Source organism: Nerophis lumbriciformis, linkage group LG26 (assembly GCF_033978685.3).
Source record: "Nerophis lumbriciformis linkage group LG26, RoL_Nlum_v2.1, whole genome shotgun sequence".
Classification (NCBI taxonomy): Eukaryota; Metazoa; Chordata; class Actinopteri; order Syngnathiformes; family Syngnathidae; genus Nerophis; species Nerophis lumbriciformis.
In genome coordinates, this window is record NC_084573.2 from 19,058,705 (window position 1) to 19,083,337 (window position 24,633).

A 24,633-nucleotide genomic window follows, 5' to 3' on the forward strand; every position below is an offset into this window, starting at 1 on the left:
AGTGTTTTGCTTCAGTCATGAAATGATGATAATGGTGTGCCAGGGCATACATACATTTTATATTTAACGCTTAAATCTCTGGAGTCTACATCAACGTCAGATCTATCCCTCATTTCAAAATGTTTTAGTTTTTTTTATGTTGTTTTTTTGTTTGTTTGTTTTCCGCCCGGGCAGCACGGTGGAAGTGGGGTTAGTGCATCCGCCTCACAATACGAAGGTCCTGAGTAGTCTTGGATTCAATCCTGGGCTCGGGATCTTTCTGTGTGGAGTTTGCATGTTCTCCCCGTGACTGCGTGGGTTCCCTCCGGGTACTCCGGCTTTCTCCCACCTCCAAAGACATGTACCTGGGGATAGGTTGATTGGCAACACTAAATTGGCCCTAGTGTGTGAATGTGAGTGTGAATGTTGTCTGTCTATCTGTGTTGGCCCTGCGATGAGGTGGCGACTTGTCCAGGGTGTACCCCGCCTTCCGCCCGATTGTAGCTGAGATAAGCTCCAGCGCCCCCCGCTACCCCAAAGGGAATAAGCGGTAGAAAATGGATGGATGGATGGATGTTTTCCGCCCTATTTTGTCAAACAAAACTATGCTTTTAATGGCAAACACACAAAATATGCAAAATCTTCCACCAAAAATATTTTTCAAAGTGGAATATTTGATGTGATGTAATCGGAACCTTGGATAGGTCAATAATTCATTATACAATTTATTTTGATTCAATATTATGTTTTGAGCAATGACAGTTTGAAAGAAAAAAAAAACAGCTTTGTTTTATTAGTCAACGTTGCAACTTTTTCTAAATTACATTTCACCTTTAAGCTTTTTTTATTTCACTTTTGTTATGTTTTTGTTTATTTTAATAGTATTTTTAGAATGTGCTGTGGGCCTTTAAACATTAGCTGTGGGCCGCAAATGGCCTCCGGGGCATACTTTTGACACCCCTGCTATAGATAATAAAAAATTAAATCTGATGAATCTATCGATAAAAAGCAGAGCCTGGCGACGCATGCGCGTTTATCATAACTCTCTCGCTCTCTCTGTCTCTGCCCCCCCCTCACGAATGCTGCGGCATGCCACACTTTCACAATTTGTTGTGTTTTTAACCCCTTCTTACGTACATTGAAAATACACGCAACCCTAACTCAAAATGCTGGACATTTGAGGCATTTAAGAAACTCCGCCCGGACAGCCCTGCAAAAGAGGACATGTATGGTCAGCCGGAAGGCGGGGTACACCCTGGACAAGTTGCCACCTCATCGCAGGGCCAACACAGATAGACAACATTCAATCCCACCTAACCTTATCCGTGTCCACACACAACAATGCCACCGTTTAAGAACCCCTTTCCCCTCCGTCCGCCGGCGCAACGCGACCTAGTACGCATGCGCGAAAAAAATGCGTGTGTCATAGTTACCTCTGACCTGGAAGTTTATTCTTACCCTGTGTTTCAATGTAGACTATCGTCACATTTCTTTTAACAGTAAACCTTGCCTGCCTCACCATCAGCAGCTGTTGTAGTGAATCACACCTGAGCCATCATACATGAATCATATATTTAATGGATGTGTGAAAGTAAACAATGTGATAAAGAACATTTTACAACAACCAACAACAGGACACTGTGCTTGTAGGCTGAAACTGGCGGTCGTATTTGACGGCGACAACCACTTCATGGCTTCACAATAGTTATGGAGTACAAATCTAGACGTTGAGTAATCGCTCGACATACAAACCCCATTTCCATATGAGTTGGGAAATTGTGTTAGATGTAAATAAAAACGGAATACAATGATTTGCAAATCATTTTCAACCCATATTCAGTTGAATATGCTACAAAGACAATATATTTGATGTTCAAACTGATAAACATTTTTTTTTTTGCAAATAATCATTAACTTTAGAATTTGATGCCAGCAACACATGACAAAGAAGTTGGGAAAGGTGGCAATACATACTGATAAAGTTGAGGAATAATCATCAAACACTTATTTGGAACATCCCACAGGTGTGCAGGCTAATTGGGAACAGGTGGGTGCCATGATTGGGTATAAAAACAGCTTCCCAAAAAATGGTCAGTCTTTCACAAGAAAGGATGGGGCGAGGTACACCCCTTTGTCCACAACTGCGTGAGCAAATAGTTTAAGAACAACGTTTCTCAAAGTGCAATTGCAAGAAATTTAGGGATTTTAACATCTACGGTCCATAATATCATCAAAAGGTTCAGAGAATCTGGAGAAATCAATCCACGTAAGCGGCATGGCCGGAAACCAACATTGAATGACCGTGACCTTCGATCCCTCAGACGGCACTGTATCAAAAACCGACATCAATCTCTAAAGGATATCACCACATAGGCTCAGGAACACTTCAGAAAACCAGTGTCACTAAATACAGTTTGTCGCTACATCTGTAAATGCAAGTTAAAGCTCTACTGTGCAAAGCGAAAGCCATTTATCAACAACATCCAGAAACGCCGCCGGCTTCTCTGGGCCCGAGATCATCTAAGATGGACTCATGCAAAGTGGAAAAGTGTTCTGTGGTCTGACAAGTCCACATTTCAAATTGTTTTTGGAAATATTCGACATCGTGTCATCCGGACCAAAGGGGAAGCGAACCATCCATGCTGTTATCGACGCAAAGTTCAAAAGCCAACATCTGTGATGGTATGGGGGTGCATTAGTGCCCAAGGCATGGGTAATTTACACATCTGTGAAGGCACCATTAATGCTGAAAGGTAGATACAAGTTTTGGAACAAAATATGCTGCCACCGAAGCGCCGTCTTTTTCATGGACGCCCCTGCTTATTTCAGCAAGACAATGCCAAGCCACATTCAGCACGTGTTACAACAGCGTGGCTTCGTAAAAAAAGAGTGCGGATACTTTCCTGGCCCGCCTGCAGTCCAGAGCTGTCTCCCATCAAAAATGTGTGGCGCATTATGAAGCGTAAAATACGACAGCGGAGACCCCGGACTGTTGAACGACTGAAGCTCTACATAAAACAAGAATGGGAAAAAATTCCACTTCAAAGCTTCAACAATTAGTTTCCTCAGTTCCCAATCATTTGTTGAGTGTTGTTAAAAGAAAAGGTGATGTAACACAGTGGTGAACATGCCCTTTCCCAACTACTTTGGCACGTGTTGCAGCCATGAAATTCTAAGTTAATTATTATTTGCAAAAAAAAAAAAGTTTATGAGTTTGAACATCAAATATCTTGTCTTTCTAGTGCATTCAATTGAATATGGGTTGAAAAGGATTTGCAAATCATTGTATTCCGTTTATATTTACATCTAACACAATTTCCCAACTCATATGGAAACGGGGTTTGTACATGTACAAGAAGGAGAAACACGGGCATGTCTGGATGACTCGCCTTCATATTTCCAGTGGTTAGCTCCGAGCTACGAAACCGCTTTAGTATGAAGCTGGCTGTGGCGCGTTCTTTCTGACGTCACTTCCTGTGTGGGGCCCGGTCTTTCTGCCGTCACTTCCTCTCCGAACTCAGTTTGTAAACGATCAATGAGTCCACACAAAGCTAAGAGCCTTAGATTCAAGAAATAGACGGCGCACTTACCCGTGTAAAAAATTGTCCTAGGAGGGGGACCTTAAACGGTGAGTTAGTGTGGCTGAAACGGGGCTTAGGCTAAATAATTATTCGTTTAAGGGGTTAGGCGGCTTAGTGTAGACTAGTGTTGTAACGATAACAATACTTTGGTACCTGTACTAAAATTATTTTGATACTTTTCAGTACTTTTCTAAATAAAGGGGACCACAAAAAAAAATGCATTATTGGCTTTATTTTGACAAAAAATCTTAGGGTACATTAAACATATGTTTCTTATTTCAGTTAAGTCCTTAAATAAAATAGTAAACATACTAGACAACTTGTCTTTTAGTAGTAAGTAAACATAGGCTCCTAATTAGTCTGCTGACGTATGCAGTAACATATAATTTATCATTCTATTATTTTGTCAACATTATTAAGGACAAGTGGTAGAAAATTTATTATTAATCTACTTGTTCATTTACTGTTAATATCTGCTTACTTTCTCTTTTAACATGTTCTGTCTACACTTCTGTTAAAATGTAATAATCACTTATTCTTCTGTTGTTTGATACTTTACATTAGTTTTGGATGACACCACAAATTTGGGTATCAATCCGATACCAAGTCGTTACAGGATCATACATTGGTCATATTCAAAGTCCTCTTGTGTCCAGGCACGTATTTCCTGAGTTTATAAACATAATATACATTTTTTTTAAACGAAAGAAGATGTTGTGATGCCAAAAAATATTGACGTAATCGTAGTAGCATCGACTAGATACGTGCCTGTACTCGATATCACTACAGTGGATGTTCGGTGTAGATCCACCAATGGCGTTTGTTTACATTTTGATGCCGATGAGCTACGGTGTGTAGTGAAGCATGTTTAGATATTCCTCGTCCTGCAGGGATGATACTTGTAAGAAACGTACTTTATTTGTCGCCATGGAGACCAGGATTAGTGATTTAGAAGTAGCTAAAACACTGCCGACGGCGGATGGACGTTAGCCGCTAGCTAGCTAGCCATGTCTTACAGCACCTCTTCCTGAGGGCGTTTCAGTGTTACAGCTTCACCTTTATCGTTATTTTTTAAGCCAAAATGCGTCCATTCTCCCTTTTCTGTCTACACACTGTGTCTGCTTGTAAGTACTCTGTGATTGTGCGCTGCCGAACATGCTCCTCTGCTCGTAAAACCAGCAAAGTCACGATGTGACTTCGATGCGGGCGAGGGGGGGTGCGAGACCGGTACGTTTCAGAGACGGAATAGTACCGAAAATGATTAATTAGTATCGCGGTACTATACTAATACCGGTACACCGTACAACCCTAGTGTAGACATAGCCTTTAGGTTCACATTGACAGACTTGGATTACGAAATTGCATGAACATACTTTGATGTCACCAGATTGACTATCTGTGCATGTGCCAGTTTAAAGGAGACCTATGATTATTCTAATCTACATTCAACACACTTCCTTGTAATCTAGATAATATGTGCTGGATATGCTTTGGTGCTAATTATGAATTTTGCTCCACAGTCACATTTATAAGCCATTTTCTGAGACTGTCTGCAAACGCTTTGTGCGGGGAGAGATTAGATTTCAAATAAACCTTCTACGCGCCACACTCTCCTGTCATGATCCTCCACGACCTATATTTATTATTTTCCTGTGCGTGATGTTATTTCCATTCCAGCACTCTTTATTTTCTTGTTTCTACTCCCTATGTGCTTTCACTACCTGCCACTTCGCCTATGGCCTTCGCGTTGCCTCTCTTACCTGTCCCTGATTGTCCCTGGTTGCCAATCAGGTTGCTTCTTTTGCCTGCCCTGTTCCTGTCGAGAGGGCTGGATCATCATTGTCTGTTACTACCTCGACAGGTGTTCTCATTTTGCACTCATTAGCATTGTACCCGCACGCCATCTCCTGTCTCTGCATCCTGGGGTCACGTCATCAGCCGACATGCACTATTGTGACATCCCAAAAAATTTCAGAATGTATATTTTGAAAATTGACACTGTTTAAAGGAGAACTGCACTTTTTTGGTATTGTGCCTATCGTTCACAATCCCTATTAGAGACAAGACGACAACATTTTTTTTTTTTTTGCATTTTAATTTTTAACAATCGGCTCGTTCTAGGTGGCTAGCAATGCAGCTAATGAGATCAATTCATTATGCCTTTAAATCTCTTTTACAAATCCAAAAACAGCCAACAGTACTTAATTTACGTTTCATGACCTGTATAATAACGAGCTGTAGTGAGAGCAAACACTGAGGAACTATTTTTCCATGGTAGTGACATATCGGCATGCTACGGCATTAGCTGTAAGCTAGCTACGGCAAAAGGTAAGATAGCTTCTACGTCAGCACCGGAATCGCTTTTGAGTTTGTAATGCACAACACAATGCGATAGGGCACCAATCTGTACTGACTAAAAACATGTACAATCATATTACAGTATCTGTAAAGTGTTAGCCCACATTTCATGTTTTGTCTGTACACAGCTATCTCGACAACGTCCATCCATCCATTTTCTACCGCTAGTATGTTCTGTAATTGTATGGTGATGTGCTGCATGTATCATGATCAATATTATAGTGACTTAATCGATGGACAGTTGTTTTTTGGTCAAGCTGGCAGGGGACGTTTCAAGTTGATTTTGGGTTAGCACTCCATTTATATTTCATAGCTTGGCTTGAAGTTCCACATTTGCACCGTCAAGTCACGACCTCACTCTCTCGGTTTCCGTCTGCTTCAACGTTTCAGCCTCTCTTCGTGCTTGCTTCTCTAACCAGTAGTTCATCCTCCGTATATTCAGGTTCGAAAAGATAAGGTTGTGAATACTCATTTGTCCTAAAGTAGTCATCTTCGTCGTCTAATACCAAGTCTGCCATGATTAAAACACAATCACGTTTGTTTCCGGAAGTAGGAACACAATAACTTCCTGTCGAACACGAGCATATTTTAGCTTCATTGAATGGTTTTGTTGCAGCGTCTGACAAAAACAGCAGCTCTGCGTATATTTAGCGTTGGAATGCGGAACTACAACGGCATGTCGGTGACGTTCCGCGGCCCTATCGGATTCAGTGGATATTTGAGGTTACACTGCAGACTGTAGGCAGCTGTCTTGGAACAGCAGAGGGACCAACATAAAACCCAGCATATAAGAGAGAGGGACAGTTTACAGGAAACAGTAAGACCAAATTAAACATTACATACCCTGGTTGCTGAAATAAACGTTTTTAAAGTGGATACAACAAAAAACCTACCTAATATGTGGCACATTCTAGAAGAGGACAGTTTGGTACAAATGTACCACCAAAACTTCATTTTTGTATTCACAACTGAATTAAAACTAACCAAAAAACAGTAGCTGTACAAAGCTGTTTTCCAACCAACGGCTATTAGAATGTCGCATTCTCTTCCTCTACCCAGATGGCTACAAAAGCTGAAATGACCACTTATGACCAAAATGTTTGGCTAAGTATCGAATTAGAAATAATGTAGTGTGCACAAACAAGGACATCACATGGAAATGTAAAAAATGGAGAGACCTATTTATTTTGGGGCTCTGACTGTTTTAGTGCATGTAAACATGCTGTATGAGATCTAGTATTATTTGAGTCCTGAAAAAAAGTACTCACATAAATCATTCGGTGCTTAGGCCAACTTTGGAATTGATCCATGATTAAGTTGTGAACATGTTTCCTCCTCTGGCACGATTGACTGTAATCAGTGCAATCATTTGAATTAATTTTGTGTTATTAAAGGCAACTACTACAGTAAATTGTATAATAAAAATAGACTCAAAACAGTCAACAAAGTCAATGGCATGCTCATCTACTGTCTAGTACATTCACATGCATAATAAAGACATGTCATTTAAATAATGCAATCGATCCCCCTGCAAGTTATAAATGACATCTTACACAGTAGAAGCGACTCAAAATAAGACTTAAATGGGTCACATTATGACTTTTTTTTAAATTATTTTTATTTATTTTTAAATTTAAAACACTTCCTTGTGATCTACATAAGACGTAAAAGTGATTCTTTGGTCAACATTTTCCACAGATTATATTTTCTCATCTCGTATCATCCGGATGCGCCGTTTTGTGGGAGGTCTTATTTACTTTGTTCCACTTGGACTGCGTAATCTCGTCGCCATCTTTGTTGTAGTTTTTAGCTCTTCCATAGCGAGTCTACTGACAGACATAGGTTCGAACTAGATGCTACTTCACAGGTGTCAAACTCAAAGCCTAGGGGCCAGATCTGTCCCCGCTACATCATTCATTGTAGCCCGTGAACATCTGGAAATAATATGCGTCAATAAAAGTACTCTATCTTTTTTATCAAATGTGTTTGTTTTATTAATTTTTTGTGAAAAAATTAAATGCATTGCATGCAACGGCATATCTTTTACATTTTAATGTTATCTAATAATACAACAAATATAATACTATTATACTTTTCAAACTTGATAAAGATCTGGGTGACTTATGATTTCAAAGCAAGTTTTCCTTACAAGGGTACACTGTAAAAATGACAATAGATTTTATGGTAAAATTCATTGAAATTCATTTGCCACAATTTTACTGTAAAAAAACTATGGCACCGTTTTGCCATTTTCAGTAATATGTTGTAAAAATTATTCCAATCTACTATTTACATTGTAGATTGTCACTGAAGGCATCAATACGACACCTGTGAAGTGAAAAGTCTTTCAGGTGACTACCTCTTGAAGCTCATCGAGAGAATGCCAAGAGTGTGCAAAATAGTAATCAGAGCATAGGGTGGCTATTTTGAAGAAACTAGAATATAAAACATGTTTTCAGTTATTTCACCTTTTTTTGTTAAGTACATAACTCCACATGTGTTCGTTCATTCATAGTTTCGATGCCTTCAGTGACAATCTACAATGTAGATTGTCATGAAAATAAAGAAAACCCATTAAATGAGAAGGTGTGTCCAAACTTTTGGCCTGTACTGTATGTATGTATATACTGTATATAAATATATACATATATATATATATATATATATATATATATATATATATACATATACATATATATATATATATATATATATATATATATATATATATATATATATATATATATACATATACATATATATATATATATATATATATATATATATATATATATATATATATATATATATATATATATATATATATATATATATATATATATATCCATCCATCCATCCATTTTCTACCGCTTATTCCCTTCGGGGTCGCGGGGGCGCTGGAGCCTATCTCAGCTACAATCGGGCGGAAGACGGGGTACACCCTGGACAAGTCGCCACCTCATCGCAGGGCCAACACAGATAGACAGACAACATTCACATTCACATTCACACACTATATATGTATATATACAGTAGGTCAGGAAAAAACAAGAGACTATATCACCCCTCCAAGCCTGTTTCGCAGGTTTCCCTGATTTTAGTTTTTTCCTGACCTAACGTATACTCCCCTCTACTTCGATATTGAGCACTGTATAACGGATAAACCACAGAAACCTTGACTATATATATGTATATATATATACTATATATATGTATATACTATATATATGTATATACTATATATATATATATATATATATATATATATATATATATATATATATATATATATATATATATATATATATATATATATATATATATATATATATATATATATATATATATATATATATATATATATATATATATATATATATATATATATCATGAGGTAAATCCCTGTACATTTCTATAAATTATTCACTGAGGGCAACCATAACTGCAATGTGGCCCTCAGTAAACAGAGTTTGACACCCCTGTGCTACTTTGTATCAGAAATATCAACGGCGGAGAATGCATCTCCATGTATGAGCCAGTTTGCCCCACATCAAGAGGATAGCTTAAAAGAAGAATCTTATTGACTATAGAGTCGAACTACAATGTTGGACCCATGCAAAGCCCCTTTGGGTAAAAATATACCATACATTAATAATCCACTGACGTCACACTTGGGAAAAACGGCAAGTTTGGAGGAAGTATGAAAGAAAGCAAGACTGATTTATATATTATAAATATCTCCGCAATGCCTCCCTGCTTTGATTTTCGGGACTTATGCTGATCCCAAATAAACAACAGGAGGCAAGTCCCCCTTTAAAAGCAGTGTACAAGTGATGGCACTAACAAATGAGCCGAAGTACAAATGTTCAGGGCGGCCAGCGGAGGGAAGGCAGTTTGTGCCTAAGTCCTATGGTGTCAAGACCTCGGTAGAGGTGGAAGAATGATGAAGGGTAAACAATACACAAAACAACTTAAATATACTGTACATTAAAATAAGATAAGCGTAATCAAGCAGCTGGTTGGTTAGACGCAGATGCAGCCGTGCAGGGCTGAGACAACCACATGGAAGTAATTCCTAAACAACAATAGAAGCCAGGATCTATAATCACAACATCATTAAACCACATCACTAGCTTTGAGGTTACATTTCACCCCACTGACCATTCAAGCACTATAGCTGCTATGTGAATAAGCCTATTGCCAACATCTTTTATGAAGTGCGTGCATCAGTTTTAAAATCCAGGGCTGCTCCAGGGGGATGCTTTCTATCTCTAAGTATCCTCAATAAATGATGATCCCAGCAGAATATTTTCTTTGCCAGTTTAGAGCTAAAAAGGAAATAGACTGCAAGTAGGATTGCAAGCAAAATGAGCACAGGGTTTTTGCATATCAAACCTAATCTTGCAGTGTTTCACCTAAAACTTAACGATGATGCAAAGTTTGTGTGTCTGCCTGAACTCCTAGCACCAGCTCGGACCTGCTCGGCTTTAATAAGTCCAACTCAGCAGTAACAATGTGCCTAACAACATTGTTAGAGTGGAGTATGCAAGTCAGTGAAATTATAAGAACGCTGTCTCAGCTGAAAAGTAAGTGAATGTTGCTTGTATCCTCTGGGCGATACTTTTCCCAAGAAATTCTGAGTCTTGACAAGCACGTTTTGATTTGTGTCATTACGGTACATTGTGTCCGCAGAAGTACCTAGGGTGCCAATTAGAATTTTTTTGGTGTCTAGCTTAAACCTGGAATACACTACAGCGTCACTCACTCGTCCACTCAGTGGCTTCGGCACGTCACACGGTCAACACACACAAAGAGCTACTGTATGTAAGAATCAAGAGTAAATAAAGATGGGTACTTTTCACCCATCAATACCAGTACTCAACGATACCAATTTTCAGGATATCTGTGTGTGTTTATGTTAATAAATGTTCATTTGTAATAACACAATCTTTGTTTATTTAACATTTAACAGTCGGCTGATAACTATAACTGTGCTGTCCAGTCTTTATATATATATATATTTTTTTTTTACTTCTGAGCCTCATTTGCAAGTATTATATAGTTGATTTTTCATGCAATTGCAATTCCAAGACGTTAGATGGCAGTAGTAGATGTGCTACAACACACTTAGGCAAAATACGGCCCATTAAGATTTTCAATCCGGCCCGCTGGACGTTCTGCATAATTTTTTTAGACCTTTAACACCAAAACTGTATGATGTGCGTATATTCTAAATGACCATAAGTCTTGAACTATAGAAAGTATTTCAATGGCTGAAATCTGCACTTTTGAGTGTTATACGAATTATTACGGTAATCTGGGCGGGGTTTGATTTCAGAGCAACCAGCCTGAAAAGCATGTGTCAGAAACATATGCAGAAGCACATTTTTGCAACAAAGTTCTGCATAAAAGTGATAATATATCATATTCTAGGTTTTCATTACCCTTTGTATTCTTATTTTGCTGTTTTTTACATTTTTGTTGTGTTTTGCTTGATTGTAAAAGATACACAACTATCAAGGAGCTGGTCTGAGAAGTAAAAGAGGAGCGACGTTCATATGTTGTTAATATCCAGTATTTTATTGTTCATAGTTAATATTTTAAATCCCACTTTCTTTATTTTCATGTACATTTTGGGTGTCCCATTCAGTAAAAAACTGTAAAATTCCATTCCTTTTTTTGAGGTGGTCTGACATAACCTTTTTAGAATTCCATCGGACATTGTGACTTTTGGTATTAGTTTACCTGAAAAAAGGGACCCAAACACACATACTGTACAGCAGATTTTTACAGCTAAATGTGTATACATCATTTATACACATTGGCCCCCAGACACATTTTTTCTCTCAATGTAGCCTCAATCTCAACATATTTGCCCAGCTCTGTGCTACAGTGTGTTGCTTAGTCAGGGATTAGTCTTTGCCATTAGACTGAATCTAGTCAGTTATTTTGCTTTTAAAAAGTGTTAGTTCAGTAAGTATTTTACTTACCACACGCTAGCTGTTGGATTGTAATGTGCATCTTAATTGTAGTTTTCATTACCAAATTTGGAGGTGTTGAAATCATCATGTACAATTGCTTATGCTAATCAGTAGCATGTCTAAATAAAATAAAATGTAAATGAACCTTGAGCTATCGCATTTTGAAAGGTGGAGCCAGACTGTACAAGTGTTTTCTATTAGGTATCCTTGCCTTGTTGGATTGGAAAATTGTAACATTACCTAGAGGCAGTCCACTATCAATTGCTGCTTGAGCGCTTGTTTACCCTCGGCCGAGTCTGCAACTGGACGTGTCTTAACATGCAAAAAAGATATCGAAATATGGCACCATTTGATTTTACGTAAATTAATACTCGATAGTAGTGACGGTATTCGGTTGGTGCCTATAAAAGTACCGAATTTGGTACCCATCCCTGGCTCTGAGTTCTTGTTTCCCCGCCAAGTGCTTGAGTCGGTGCAGACGTGACATTGCGTGCAACAAAAGTAACAAAATATGGTACCGTTTGATTTCACGTAAATCAGTATGTGGTAGTACCGATGAAATTCTGTCGGTACCTATCGAGGTGAAGTGAATTATTAAACGTTAAAGTACCACTGATAGTCACACACACACTAAGTGTGGTGAAATTATTCTCTGCATTTGACCCATCACCTTGTTTCACCCCCTGGGAGGTGAGGGGAGCAGTGAGCAGCAGCGGTGCCCGCGCTCGGGAATCATTTTGGTGATTTAACCCCCAATTCCAACCCTTGATGCTGAGTGCCAAGCAGGGAGGTAATAGGTCCCATTTTTTATAGTCTTTGGTATGACTCGGCCGGGGTTTGAACTCACGACCCACCGATCTCAGGGTGGACACTCTAACCACAAGGCCACTGAGCAGGTGGAATTATATTTATATAGCACTTTTTCTCTCGAGACTTAAAGCACTTTACATCGTGAAACCCATTATCTACATTTTTAAGCTACATCTATACCAGTGTGGGTGGCACTGGGAGCAGGTATGTAAAGTGTCTTGCCCAAGGACACAGCGGCAGTGACTAGGATGACGGAAGCGGTAATCAAACCTGCAACCCTCAAGTTGCTGCCACGGCCACGCTGCTCCCAATACGCAAGGTACGGAATTCGGTACCCATCCCCAATCAAGATGTTGAAGGGTCCTGTGTAGTGACTATGCTTTAGCATAATCTAGGCCAGTGGTTCTCAAACTTTTTTCCTCCAAGTACCACCTAAATATTCATTAAAAACAAGAGAGATGTTTTATTTAACAGGTACATTTAATATTTTTGGCAACTGTAACATTATACACAGTTTGAACAGTAACACCGTGTTTAAAGATTTAAATATGTGGTTCTTTGGCGTACCACTAGATAGACCTTGTGTACCAGTTTGAGAATCCCTGATCTGGGCTTTACAAAGGCCATAAAATGTAATAAATTGCAGCACCAGCAGCATCCGTCCACAGCAGTGTAAAATAATGATTTATACCAGCTCATAAAAACATGGGTCTTACTTCATCTTTAGACATTGGCTTTCTTCTACTTCATGAAAAGGATCTGTAATAACTAATGAGGTCATTCTCCCCTACCTAATAAGAAAGTGACTTCCACTGTCATTTCCACTGCTTAGTAAGAATATGATTATAAAATGTCTTTCGCCTCCTACCAATAGTGACCTATTTAGTGAGTTATAACTGCTGCCAACAGTCATTTATTTTATTCTTCAAGCAGATGCTGACGCCTGAAAGCGCATGTCGTACTGTATGAAATCACAACAAGCAGATAAAAGGTTGGGTTGCTGTAAATGTAGAGCGTTTTAAAGTGCTGTCATTCAATGCAAAATGGTAAATGGTAAATGGGTTATACTTGTATAGCGCTTTTCTACCTTCAAGGTACTCAAAGCGCTTTGACACTATTTCCACATTCACCCATTCACACACTGATGGCGGGAGCTGCCATGCAAGGCCCTAACCACGACCCATCAGGAGCAAGGGTGAAGTGCCTTGCTCAACAACGGACCCGATGAAGTTGGTAGAAAGTGGGGATTGAACCAGGAACCCTCAGGTTGCTGGCACAGCCACTCTCCCAACTGCCAATACCCAAAGTATATGCTTCATAATTCATTTTGGCTGTGTTTCCATTCTCTGTGTTCACGGCAACACATTTAAGATATCAAAGGATTGCCTTGGTATTGCAACAACAATTTCTAGGTCAGCACTCTATAGTGTTTTTAAGAATTTGCTATACAAATGAGAGTCCCTCACAAGTTAACTGAACCACCAGTTAAATAGCCCAAATGATGAAAAAGAGAGGGCTTCAAATAGGGCCTTGAGAAAAACCACTAGTCTTAAGGAGGAACTGCACTTTTTTTTTTAAATTTTGCCAATTGTTCACATTACACACATTAGAGCAGTGGTTCTTAACCTGGGTTCGATCGAACACTAGGGGTTCGGTGAGTTGGGCTCAGGGGTTCGGCGGAGGTCAAAACACACCCGACACATCATGTAAATAAAAACTTCTCCCTATCGGCGTATTACGGATACGGCAACAGCAGAAGTCAGACAGATTTGCAGGTGTGTAATTTGTTGTGAGTTTATGCACTGTGTTGGTTTTGTTGTTTGAACAAGGTGATGTTCATGCACGGTTCATTTTATGCACCAGTAAAAAAACATGGTAACACTTTAGTATGGGGAACATATTCACCATTAATTAGTTGCGTATTAACATGCAAATTAGTAACATATTGGCTCTTAACAAGTCATTATTAAGTACTTATTAATGCCTTATTCGGCATGGCCTTATTATAACCCTAACCCTCTAACCCTAACCAAATAACTCTAAATTAAGTCTTTGTTACTTAGAATATGTTCCTCGAGTGTCCAATAAACTCTAAATTAAGTCTTTGTTTCTTAGAATATGTTCCCCATACTAAAGTGTTACCAAAAACATATAACTTTGTCTTGAATTTGAAAAACAAAACAAAACATTTTATTTTTCACTAAAGAAGGGTTCGGTGAATGCGCATATGGAACTGGTGGGGTACGGTACCTCCAACAAGGTTAAGAACCACTGCATTAGAGACAAGAACACGTCATTTTTTTACTATCCTAAAAATGATAAATGCTTGCAAAGCTTTCAAAGCCCTCTAAAACAACTTCAAAACCCTCCATCAATGTTTTATATACACACTGCAAGTATATATATCATGTAGTAAACAGACACATTTATAACAATATGTAATGTGTTCAATATATACCGTGCATTGGTCATTTTAAGCATTACCAGAACTTCTTTCCAGGGCACATTTATTTCCGTTCCCATAGCGGTGCACTTCCGACTTCTGCCAACAAATGCGTGTTCCTACTTCCGGAAACAAACACCAGTGTGTTGTAATCATGGCAGACTTGGTAATAGACAACAAAGACAACTATTTTTGGACAAAGGAAGATTCACAACCTTATCATTTTGAACCTGAATATACAGAGGATGAACTTATAGAAGTAAGCACAAGGGGGTGAAAAGTTGGAGCAGACAGACGGCGAGAGAGTGAGGTCAGCGTGACTTGCTGGTTTAAGTGTGGAACTTGGAGCCAAGCTACGCCGGCATATATGGCGTGCTGACCAAACGTCAACTTGAAAAAACTTCCCAAGTCAGCTGGATTAAACAGACAAAGTGTCCATCGAGTGAGTCACTATACTATTGATCATGATACATGAAGCACACCATGCCTGTTATTACAACTACATACACTTTCAAGCTAGCTGTGTACAAACAAAACATTAATAATGTGGGCTAATACTTCAGATACGGTAATATGACCGTTCATGTTTTTCAGTCCATATAGACTGGTGTCCTATCGCTTTGTGTTGTGTATTAAAAACTCAAAAGTGATTCAGCTGCTGACACAAAAGGTAGCTTAGCTATTGCCGTAGCGAGCTTAACTCTTGCTGTAGCTAGCTTGCAGCTAATGCCGTAATATGCCGTTCCAAGACGATGTCTGACTACGCTAGAAAAAAAGAGTTCCTCCGGGTTTGTTCTTACAATAACAATGTCACTACAGCTTGGTTACTACACAGGTTACGGAACATAAATGAAGTACTATTGTCGGTTTTTGGATGTATTTTTAAAGTCATTTGGAGGCAGAATGGATTCCTCCCAATATCTGCTTTGCCAGCCACCAGGAACGAATTTTACAAATTCAGAATGCAAAAACCCCCCCCCCAAAATAAATGTTGTCTTCTTGTCTCTCATTAGGATTGTGACATTAAAAAAAGTGCAGTTCCCCAACAAATGACTACTGACTGCATCTGAAGTAAACCAGTTTCAAAAACACATTAGTTACAAAAAATAATCACATTACGAAAAAAATGTATAACTGCTAAAAAGGAGAGGACTTACAGAGGTGCCTTGAGGAATGCGTCAGTTAAGTAAATCACAAGTTTGGACCCCAGTGCTCTGTGTTTGCTCGCAAGGTTAAAATGTCAATGCATGGACCAGTGTTTCAAGTTCCTCTATACAACAGGAGCATTATTGTGTTCTTAGAAATTTCCATCCATCCATCCATTTTCTACCGCTTGTGCTGGAGCCTATCTCAGCTGCTTCGGGCGGAAGGTGGTGTACACCCTGGACAAGTCGCCACCTCATTGCAGGGCCAACAAAGATAGACAGACAACATTCACACACTAGGGCCAATTTGGTGTTGCCAATCAACCTATCTCAAGGTGCATGTTTTTGGAGGTGGGAGGAAGCCGGAGGGAACCCACGCAATCACAGGGAGAACATGCAAACTCTTAGGAATTTATTGCAAAAATATTTGTCTGCCAAGGTTTGAACTGAATATTGTGCCAAACCCCGACTGGAATTGGCCACCAGTCCACCAGTTAAATAGCCCTGCTGTAAGTCATATGGAATGGGTTTTATTGAGGTTACATGTACAGGTATATTATAGCTTGTCTTTCTTGAACCAGTGAGGAGGAAATGCCAGCTTATCAACTTGTGTGAGTGTGTCTAAGTTTATTTGTGCATGTCAGTATGATTATAAAAATGTATTTCCACAAAAATGATGCAGAAGGTTGGGACACGAGCTATGGACCCTTTAAATTTGGTGTAGTTGTGAATGAAGGTACTGAGCTTTGTTCATTAACAATGCAAGATTAGTCCATGTTTTCCCTGATGTTTCACACAAATTACAAATGAAGCCGAATGACAGCATTCAAACATTGGTCTCCACTGGCGCTTTACTGGGTCTCATTCTTGTCAATACTGGATGAGACAAGCCTTGTGTGTCTGGATTGGGAACAGATGTTAATCACAGTCTAGCATCATATTTGTAGTCTAATTGAATAATCCTTCTTTCTAATAGTCTTTTATGCTCAAGAAGAAGCTGTTTCCTCATCTAAAAAACATTGAAAATTACTTAAGGGACAGAACGTATTTAATCTTGGTTTCCCTGAATGGATTTTCAAAAATGTCGTAAGTACCCAATTACAGTACCTTCATAACCAAAGGGAAACTTACCTGTGTAAAACTAATTTGTGTTTTATGGTCCATAAAATTGGTATTTTGGTAATAGTGTTGTGACGTCAGCCTTTCAGCCAGTTGGTTGTAAATGTTTTGAAGAACAATTACTCTTGGCATTAAAAATCAGTGCTAATCTTTTAAATATAATTAATACTGTACGGACCATTCAACCGAATCAGTGTGATTTGCTTGTTCTAATTTTCTCAGAATAAACTTAAATGTATGTATTTTTTTTCAACCTAAATCTGATTATTCACAGAACTACACTACTGTATTTGTTCATTTCAGGCAACTATATAATATTTCAAGGTTCCAAAGCCAACGATGACTCAATTAAGTTACAGGACTGAAAGTAACAGAAGTGAGTTTTTAGCCAATGATTCATTAATACAGTGGTTCTCAAACTTTTTTTGTCATCCCCCACTTTGGACAAGGGCGAGTTTTCAAGCCCCACCTGCCCCCATCGCCCCAACAGAACGCTAACGCCAAGCTTAACATTTTCAAATTTATTGAACATCAAGTAACATCAAGTTGTATACATTCAAACTCAATAACATAAAATAACATCAAGTTCAATAATAAATAAAATAACTGTGCAGCTGTGGTATAACTTGCCCATCCATCCATTTTCTACCGCTTATTCCCTTTGTGGTCGCGGGGGGCGCTGGAGTCTATCTCAGCTACAATCGGGCGGAAGGCGGGGTACACCCTGGACAAGTCGCCACCTCATCGCAGGGCCAACACAGATAGACAGACAACATTCACACTCACATCCACACACTAGGGCCAATTTAGTGTTGCCAATCAACCTATCCCCAGGTGCATGTCTTTGGAGGTGGGAGGAAGCCGGAGTACCCGGAGGGAACCCACGCAGTCACGGGGAGAACATACAAACTCCACGCAGAAAGATCCCGAGCCCGGGATTGAACCCAAGACTACTCAGGACCTTCGTATTGTGAGGCAGATGCACTAACCCCTCTTACACCGTGCTGCCTGGTATAACTTGCATCAAGTTCAATAATAAATAAAATAACTTGCATCAAGTTCAATAATAAATAAAACAAAAGTGTTATAACTTGCATCAAGTTCAATAATAAATCAAAAAAAGGGTTATAACTTGCATCAAGTTCAATAATAAATCAAAAAAAGTGTTATAACTTGCATCAAGTTCAATAATAAATCAAATAAAAGTGTTATAACTTGCATCAAGTTCAATAATAAATCAAATAACTTGCATCAAGTTCAAAATAAATAAAATAAAAGTGCCACTTTGCAATCTTTGCAAAAAAAAAAGGAGGAGCTATGCATTTGGGAAGACAGGGCAAGTGACAGCACTTTGCCCTGGGAGAGCCACCTTGCTTCACTGTGAAACACATACTTGCCAACCCTCCCGGATTTTCCGGTAGACTCCCGAAATTCAGCGCTTCTCCCGAAAACCTCCCGGGACATATTTTCTCCCGAAAATCTCCCGAAATTCAGGCGTACCTGAGTGACGTGTCGACAGCATGTTTTCACGTCCGCTTTCCCACAATATAAACAGCGTGCCTGCCCAATCACGTTATAACTGTAGAATGATCGAGGGCGAGTTCTTGGTTTCTTATGTGGGTTTATTGTTAGGCAGTTTCATTAACGTCCTCCCAGCATGGCAACAACACACAACAACAGCAGTCATGTTTTCGTCTACCGTAAAGCAGTTTGTCTGCCGTAAACAGCAATGTTGTGACACTCTTAAACAGGGCAATACTGCCATCTAATGTACATGCATATGTGACATTAACATCTAGGGCACACAACAAGGAGACGAAGCAGAATTCATCATCAGAGAGGGTGTTCAGCATGGTTAGAAAAATAATGACAGAGAATAGAACAAGGATGGACAATTCAACCCTTAACTCAACAATGAGTAGATGAGTGTTATGTGTGTGTATATGTGTAAATATGAACACTGAAATTCAAGTATTTCTCTTATTTATATATATATATATATATATATATATATATATATATATATATATATATATATATATATATATATATATATATATATATAGCTAGAATTCACTGAAAGTCAAGTATTTATTTTATATATATATATATATATATATATATATATATATATATATATATATATATATATATATATATATATGTGTGTGTGTGAAATACTTGACTTGGTGAATTCTAGCTGTAAATATACTCCTCCACGCCCCCAGCCCCAACCGCGCCCCCCACCCCCACCTCCCGAAATCGGAGGTCTCAAGGTTGGCAAGTATGGTGAAACAGCACGGCTGTATGATCAGCTCCCATTTCCTCACACAGTGCAGAGAATAGTCGCGCTTTCAGTGGTCGTGTTTTGATCAAATTTACCGCGCTCACATCTGTTAAAACCTCATTGAGTTCGGGGCTGAGCTGCCTTGACGCGAGTGCTTCCCAGTGAATGACACCGTGTGTCCAATGCGCATTTGGCGCAACCCTCTTTATTAGAGCCTGCAGCTTGTTTCTTGACCCTGCCATGGTCATTGCGCCATCAGAGCAAAAGCCCACACAGTTTTCCCATTTAAGGTCGTGTTCTTTGAGGAAACTGTCCATTATCTTGAACAGCTCATCAGCAGAGGCTCTATTTTTGATGTATTTGCAAAACAGCAAATCCTCGCACAGTGACTCGCCATTCACAAAGCGGACGTATGCGATGAACAGGCAGTCTTTATTGCTGTCAGTAGCTTCGTCCACTTGTAAAGCAAAACGACTTTATTTTCATTTGTCTCCGAGTTGTTCCTCAAGATCACTTGCAATGTCGCATATACGTCTCGCAACTGTGTCGTTTGACAGTGGGACAGCTTTTCATTTTGCTGCGCTTGTCTCATCAAGTTTGTTCCGCTTAGCCCCGCCCCCATTAGTTACTGTTGCTATGTCTGTCAAACTTTTGCTCCTACCTAGAAATGTAAAGCCTACAGGAAAAATAAGTAATTTACATTTATTTATAAAGCGGATTTCACAGACAGAATCACAAAGTGATTTACAGTGTGTATAGAAAATGAAAGCATAGTAAAAAAAAAAAAATCTAAAAAAAAATAAAAAAAAAATAAAATAAAAGTGAAATTCCCTCCCGTTCCTCGCTGTAATGTCTTTATTCCCCACCAGTGGGGCGCGCCCCACACTTTGAGAAACGCTGCATTAATACATGACATATAACTACATAACATTCATGCTAATAGCATGTGGACACAAAGCACATTACAGTGATTCAACTAGAAGTTGTATTAAAAAAGAATTACAGTAGTGCCTCAACAGATTACATGACCGCTACCTCACAACTCAAAACACGCGTATCTCAAATCAGCGCCGGCCACTGAAATTAATTAAAATCAGTTTAATCGGCGCTTCCTCCCTCCCCCAAAACACCACAATTTTAATATGTTACACTAACATGTCTTTAAAAAAAAATAAATAAATAAATAAATATATATATATATATATATATATATATATATATATATGTAAGACACATTGTATAAAAAACAATACAATAGAATGTACTACAAAGTACAGTAATTTTCTGAAATAATGCAATACTAATGAACAACATTTACTTTGGAGAGAGGACTATAGCTGGTATCTCAAAATACTTGTAAGTTAAAGTACCACTGTACCTTCAAGTGTGAATTACGTTATTTGAAATATTGAATACAAAAAAACATCAATGAGTGATCCTGAGATCATGAGCTTTGAACTGTGCAACTTTGTGTGGACCATGTGACTTGTGTAATACATGTTTCCATCGTTTATCGTGGGTGTTACATTCCAGACTCTTCCACATTTTTCAGAAGGGCCAATGTGTTAGGGTGAAATAAACTTTTAAGCACAGTTGTGAAAGAGTGACACCAATATGTAAAAAGTAGTGCTGTCAAATGATTACATTTTTAAACAGATGAATCCCACTTTGTGTTTAGATTAATCATGATTAATTGCCCATTTTGTTTAGATTAAATCACAATTAATCACACTTTTTGTTTAAATTAGTCACAGGTTATTACTCACCTGCATAATTTCAATTGTTAAAAAAAAAAAAAGACCCCGATATTTAACATTTTATTGTCAGAATGTCACAGAGGATCATTTTTCAAATCTTAAATAAATGATAAATGGGTTGTACTTGTATAGCGCTTTTCTACCTTCAAGGTACTCAAAGCGCTTTGACACTACTTCCACATTTACCCATTCACACACACATTCACACACTGATGGAGGGAGCTGCCATGCAAGGCGCTAACCAGCACCCATCAGGAGCAAGGGTGAAGTGTCTTGCTCAGGACACAACGGACATGACGAGGTTGGTACTAGGTGGGGATTGAACCAGGGACCCTCGGGTCGCGCACTGCCATTCTTCCACTGCGCCACGCCGTCCCAAATCTTCTAATATGATGCACGTCATTTATTTACTCAAACTTGGTAACAGTATCATTTAATTACTAGTATTAAGTCCAGCTGGGGTGTATTTTAAGGTAAAATTTGCCAGCAAGCACACCAGCTCTCTTCATTCATATTTTCACTGTTGCATGTATTGACCTGATCATCGACCATATAAGAACCCATGCCGCCTTTCAGGTAACTATTTGTATGGTTAAAGTAAAGGAGCATGTGGGGTCAAAATAAATTGCGTGATTAGCCCGTGTATAAACATGGTTAATGCGATCATCCTTTTGTAACAAATCCCACGAGTTAACCAAAATTAACAAGTAAAAAGACTAACATTTCTGAATAGTTTAAATGATTATTTTCATGGCAAAGTCTAATTTTAAGGAGCAGGAACAGGCAACAAATGCTAGTGTTCCAGTGTTTGAGGTAGTTTCAATTTATACTACCGTATTTTCCGCACCATAAGGCGCCCTGGGTTATAAGCCGCGCCTTCAATGAACGGCATATTTCAAAACTTTGTCCACCTATAAGCCGCCCCGTGTTGTAAGCCGCATCTAACTGCGCTAAAGGAATGTCAAAAAAACAGTCAAATAGGTCAGTCAAACTTTAATAATATATTAAAACCAGCGTGATGTGGGCGCGCATGGAATCGTATATCAACATGGACGAAGCTGCGTGAAAAAAGCCACCCGGCCTCTTCGCGTAAACTTAAACTTACCTTAACCACTCGCTCATCTTTTCTTCATCCATCCCTTCGAGTTAGCTTTTATGATGACGCCGGCTGGAAAGGTCTCTTTTGGCAAGGTCTTCCTTTTGAATATCACCATGGGTGGAAGTTTCTGGCCATTAGCATGGCAAGCTAGAACCACAGTGAAGGATGACTTCTCATTCCCTGTGGTGCGAATATTCACCGTACGTGCTCCCGTTGTATCCACAGTGCGGTTCACAGGAATATCAGTTGCTGTGAAATAGTAATCCGTGTGCGGATGGAGAGATTGCGTCTTTTCATGAACCGGATCCCTGTCGCTTAGTAGGAGCCATTTTGTGGTCGTTACAGATGTAAACACACAAAGGAAATGAAGTACGGTAATATCCGCGCGCTTTTTCTTCTTCTACGCGGGCGGGTGGTTGCTTACAGTAGAAGAAGAAGCGCTTCCTGTTCTATGGGGGCGGGTGCTTACCTTGGCGGTTGCTTGCGTAGAAGAAGAAGCGCTTCCTGTTCTACCGGGAAAAAAGATGGCGGCTGTTTACCGTAGTTACGAGACCGAAACTTTATGAAAATGAATCTTAATATTTATCCATATATAAAGCGCACCGGGTTATAAGGCGCACTGTCAGCTTTTGAGAAAATTTGTGGTTTTTAGGTGCGCCTTATAGTGCGGAAAATACGGTATATATAATAATAATTTCAACTTAAATTCCAATGCTCCAATCACTGTTAATACAGATTGCTCAATAAGATGAAAACAAGAAAAATAAGGGAGTAATTCACTTTCATAAAAACCTTGGTCTCATGTATTTGCTTTGATAAAATAAATAAAACCGTTTACCTTCTACTGTATTTGTATGCGAAGCAGCGTGATCTATCGTCCATGAAAACATACTTTGTATGATCGCCTCTGTTTTGTCTTGAGGCCAATTTAGAGAAGTATTTGATCTTGGATAGACAATCCTCCGTATTGGCAACCACATTAATGTGTTCATTCATTCAGCAGAGCAGTTAAATCTGACAAAAACAAACCAATGCTGGTTTCCTGGCTGATAAATCGGCCCCACTTCCAAGTGTGGTGAGTCAGAGTACTACAAGGTTTAGGACTACAGAGCCTACACCGTCTCTTTGCTCTATTTATAGAAAGATTTTCAAGAATAATTACATTAAAAATTTACTTGCTGTAAATTCTATAAATTCATGTTGTAAAAATGTATTTTTAAACATTATTTTGGCAACAAGCAGACCAGCCAGTAAGCCACGAGAAGCTGTTCGATACCTAGAAGCCTCATGTTAGTTTTGTATGCAAAGTTAGTGATTTTTACTGACTAATTGTCAGAGCGTAATCATACAGAAATTACATTTATACCACAACCACAGTTTAACGGACAGATATTGATATTCATTTTATGGTTTTATCATTAGTTTGTTTGTTTTTTGTTTTTTTCATCAAGACCGCACGTCCCTGCGGTAAATATTGATGGCCTCATGAGGCAGGTAGAATCCTTGAGTTACAGTAGTGCATGCGAGTAAACGTGTGCATAGAAGTACATATGTAGGATTTATGGTCAGTGGGTTGTCTTTTTACACTAGGGAAATTAATGTGACCGTCCATTGTCTATAGATGTTGGACAAACCAAATTAGGTTTGTACTGGTGTTTGTGTATATCATTTGCTCACCTTTAGCTACATGTGCTGTGATCATTGAAATATTAGCACTGGGCACAAGGTCAGCGTAAATTAGATCTATTAAAAGTAGCAGGTGGGGAACCCCAGGATTTGTTTAATGAGATGAACAAAAGGCTGATGCATCGCCTGCCTGACAGCCTGCAGTGTTTTCATGAGTGAGAGGACAGCATCAGCGGGAGTTGTTGAATGAGTTTTAAATCCCCTTTTTAACCTTCATCCTGGAACACTAAGTGCAGCTCAAAGGAGGACAACAGCACTCTGGTGTTTTTAAGAATCTGCTGCAAAAATGTAAATCAATCAATCAAAGTTAATTTAATATAGCCAAGTGTCTCAAAGGGCTGCACAAGCCACAACGACATCCTCAGCTCAGATCCCACAAGTTTATTTT

The 24,633-nt window shown here is 38.9% G+C and overlaps 1 protein-coding gene across 16 annotated transcripts in view; it reads left to right on the forward strand.

Moving 5' to 3' along the window:
• The window catches only part of otofa (otoferlin a), a 157,434-nt gene that overhangs the window by 20,726 nt on the left and 112,075 nt on the right, over positions 1 to 24,633 (forward strand). The window lies entirely within an intron of this gene.